This window comes from Triticum urartu, chromosome 6 (assembly GCF_003073215.2).
Source record: "Triticum urartu cultivar G1812 chromosome 6, Tu2.1, whole genome shotgun sequence".
Lineage (NCBI taxonomy): Eukaryota > Viridiplantae > Streptophyta > Magnoliopsida > Poales > Poaceae > Triticum > Triticum urartu.
The window spans coordinates 338,022,115-338,026,666 of record NC_053027.1 but is presented as its reverse complement, the minus strand read 5'-3'; positions in this window follow the sequence as shown (position 1 = coordinate 338,026,666).

Genomic DNA, 4,552 nt, shown 5'->3' with positions numbered 1-4,552 from the left:
ATTGATCTTGCTGATGTTGAAATGATCGGATCCACTTGAATAGAAACACGCCGGTTGAAAAGGATTGACATGACAATCTCGATTATCATGAAGGATCAGTATTCCCATAGAAATATGAGAATATCGCTTAGGCAAGGTATGGAATCAACACTTGACCTTGAAGCAACTCGAATAGCACAAACCAAAACAAAACAAAGGATTGGCTTGCAGAATAAGTTGGAACAAACATATGATAGAGATTTCGTCCGAAGTTTTCATGGTGGGGCCCACACGGGCTCGATCGTACAGCACCATCATGTACAAGGCAGTGCACATGACATACGAAGTGTCCTCGAGTCAACATAGACAAGGACTCTTTAAGACACAACGAGACCATTGTAAAACCAACCGTGAATAGGCGGACCACTAGACGTCAAACCCCAATCTCATATCATACATCTGTCAAAAAGATATCCTAAGAGCTACTTGAATTCCCAGTTATAAACTCCCAAAACTTTCTGGTTATACAATCAGGTGTTGGGGATACAGGGGAAGCATAATATCTCACCCAAACTAGCAAATCCTACATCAAGCTGTATCCATCCTTCAACACATAACCAAAAAACCTTCGGAAATCATTTACCTCAACCTTCGAAAAGCATCCGTTATACGAGTTACGGCAATAATCCTGAACTCCCGAACTCCCGCCCCAGTACTGGGTGGCGTCGAGGTTATCTCACCAACAACTGCATAAAAGAGATTTTCGATGTCGGCGAAACTCAGGTATTCCAGAACTGCAACGATAAAATTGTGACGACAACACCTCGGAGCTCAACTCCCCGGGACACTGCCACAACCCGTAAATGTCAGGAGGCACCAAGAACAATGTTCTCGTCACAAAACCATTGGAACGATTCCAAGATACCCGCGTGATCCTAAATTTTTTTAGTGAAATTTGAGAAGAGAAGAGTCAAAACTCTACGTCAGGAGGCCTCACCAGAGCGAGGAAGGGACTAAGGAGTAAAAATAATCCTACTCTCCGATATATATAATCCTATAAGACTCAAAACATATTTCTAGACTCAACAACGCCAGCGATTCGATCAAGCAGGGGGGCTCCTAAGTTGAGGAAGGCTCTGATACCAACTTGTAACACCCACGATGCGGCTATATCTCCCACGTGTCGGAGCACGACTTAGAGGCATAACCGCATAGTAGGCATGTCGCAAGAGGGGAAATCTTCACACATCCCATGTACTGAATAATAAAGAGGTACAGAGTTGGCTTACAATCGCCACGTCACACAATACATGAATATAGCATTACATCATCCAGTTACAACCAAGGTCCGACTATGGAACCAAATAAAAAAGACCACCCCTAATGCAAAAGATCCCCGATCCCCCAACTGGGCTCCACTACTGATCGAAAGGAAAATGAAACAACACAACGCACACGATCTTCATCGAGCTCCTCCTTGAGCTCGGTTGCGTCACCTGGACGGTTATCATCGGCACCTGCAACTGTTTGAAGTAATCTGTGAGTCAAGGGGACTCAGCAATCTCACACCCTCGCGATCAAGACTATTTAAGCTCATGGGTAGGAAAAGGTAGTGAGGTGGAGCTGCAGCAAGCACTAGCATATATGGTGGCTAACTTACGCAAATGAGAGCGAGAAGAGAAGCAAAGCACGGTCGTGAACTAGAAGTGATCAAGAAGTGATCCTGAAACTATTCACGTTCAAACCTAACACAAGAACCGTGTTCACTTCCCGGACTCCACCGAGAAGAGACCATCATGGCTACACACGCGGGTGATGCATTTTAATTAAGTCAAGTGTCAAGTTCTCTACAACCGGACATTAACAAATTCCCATCTGCCCATAAGCGCGGGCACGACTTTTGAAAGTTGAAAACCCTGCAGGGGTGTCCCAACTTAGCCCATCACAAGCTCTCACGATCAACGAAGGATATTCCTTCTCCCAGGACGACCCGATCAGACTCGGAATCCCGTTTACAAGACATTTCGACAATGGTAAAACAAGACCAGCAAGACCACCCGTTGTGCCGACATATCCCGATAGGAGCTGCACATATCTCGTTCTCAGGGCACACCGAATAAGCTAAGCGTACAGGAGCCGACGTAACCCAAGTTGCCAAGGGATGGCCCTGCAGGGTGCTCTAGTTTGAACCAACACACAGAGGAGCACTGGCCCAGGGGTTTAAAATAAAGATGACCCTTGAGTCTGCAGAACCCAAGGAAAAAAAAGGCCAGGTGGCAAATGGTAAAACCAAGGTTGGGCCTTGCTGGAGGAGTTTTATTCAAGGCGAACTGTCAAGGGGTTCCCATTATAACGCAACCGCGTAAGGAACGCAAAATCAAGGAACATAACACCGGTATGACGGAAACTAGGGCGGCAAGAGTGGAACAAAACACCAGGGATAAGGCCGAGCCTTCCACCCTTTACCAAGTATATAGGTGCATTAATTAAATAAGAGATATTGTGATATCCCAACAAATCCATGTTCCAACATGGAACAAACTTCAGCTTCACCTGCAACTAACAATGCTATAAGAGGGGCTGAGCAAAAGCGGTAACATTGCCAAACAACGGTTTGCTAGGACAAGGTGGGTTAGAGGTTTGACATGGCAATATTGGAGGCATGATAAAGCATGTGGTAGGTATCGCGGCATAGGCATAGAAAAAGAGCGAGCAACTAGCAAGCAAAGATAGAAGTGATTTCGAGGGTATGGTCATCTTGCCTGAGATCCCGCGAGGAAGAAGAATGAGTCCATGAAGAAGACAAACAGACGAAGTCGAACAAATCCTCACAAACGCGACGTTGTCGGAACTAACCCGAAGAAGCAACACCTAAAAGAAGCAAACAACATAGTAAACAACCATCACATAAACATGGCATGATGCACAACCAAGTATGATGCATGTCCGGTTTAATGAAGCATGGCATGGCAAAGTGCACAAACAACACTACAAGTTAATTGGAGCTCAATATGCAACAAGTTGCATATTGACGGAACACCACAACAAGTTATTTAGTTCGATCTCGTTTATGTACTCAACAATATTAAATGTTGTTAAGCATGGCAAGAGGTGAAGCAAAAGTAAACTACACAATCTAAGCAATTTAAATGGGGCCGGATATAACAAACAACGAATCCGGTAAATCCCCATATGCATTTAGCAATTTAATGCAAACAACAATTTTAAACATTTTAATTGTTGTTATCATGATGCGGATGACATGTGCAAGTTTAATGCAATTTTTATTAAAAGTTGACATGAGCTTGATGAGAGCATTTGTGTCACCGTGGTAGAAAGAAAGTGGTGCCACGACGACGAAACGAAAATGATGCCGTGACAACATTTTGATGATCCGATAGCTCACGGGGATACTGGTGCAAAAGGAAGTGGGTGCGAGTGTGTCATGCAAGAAGATGGGGTGCTCCCGGATTCCGGTTTCCCACGGGTTGACGACATGGCAAACGAGGGGAGACGTGTAATGACAACTCAGACACGGTGCAAACGCGGGCATCACATACAACATGCATTTGTCCATGGTCGTTGGTCTGACAGTTATACCTTCCAAGGGTGCATTTCAAGGCGGAACAAGTCGGTGCAAAGTAGAGGAAGTAGACGTTCTCACGACGGTAGAGGAAGTAGTGGTACACGTTCGGAGAAGGACTTGACGCATTCGATGTTTCTGAGGGCGATGGTAGGGGAACTTGGCGTTAGTGCTACACGGGTCTTCGGTGACGGTCGATGTACATGGCAAACGTAGAGGTACTATGCTTCAGTCGTTGTGGTACTTGGCGATAGTTGTGGTACAAGGGTTGTAGCCGGCCTTGGCGGTTCATCGTGTAGTCTTAAACGTTCCGTAGATGTTCATGTCGTCGTAGCCGTTCGGATCTTGGAGCGATGGTAGTCGTTCGCTTGACGGTCTTGAAGGATTCGAAGGGGTACTTGGCGGTCTGTCGTGGTACTTGGCGGTCTGTCGTGGTACTTGGTGTTGTTCCCTGTTCAGTGGTCGTTGGACTTGGTGTCAATAGCAACGGCAATTTGAGGTGCATGATGACAGCGGTGCGTCATGGTCCGGCAGGAGTGCAGGAGGCGGGGTGGATGGCGCAGATGGGCCTCGGTGGGGGGTCCACGGCAGAGGCGAGCGCTGGTGGTGGATCGACCCTCTGCCTGCTTGAAGCAGGAACACGGCGGCGCAGCAGCAGCTAGCGAGGCATGGGGGAGGTCTAGCGCGGCGCCGAAGACGGGGAATGGGTGTAGGAAGATGGACCCGGCCAGAACTGCTACTGGTGGCGCTCGGCGTCCCTGGCGAAGCGGCGGCCGTGGACTTGGCTGAAGAGGACGGCTCGGGCAGGAGCTGCATCGGACGGCGAGGTCGCTGGTAGGAGAGGCTGCGACGTGGCTGGTGGAAGACGGGTAGCAGCGAAGGTTGAAGGCTGGCGAAGGGCTCGCTGGAGCATCCAGTGCTCGCGGAGGCCGAGGCATGGTGCAGGGGAGCGACGGAGGCGTCACATCGGACGACGGCGATGCACAAGAG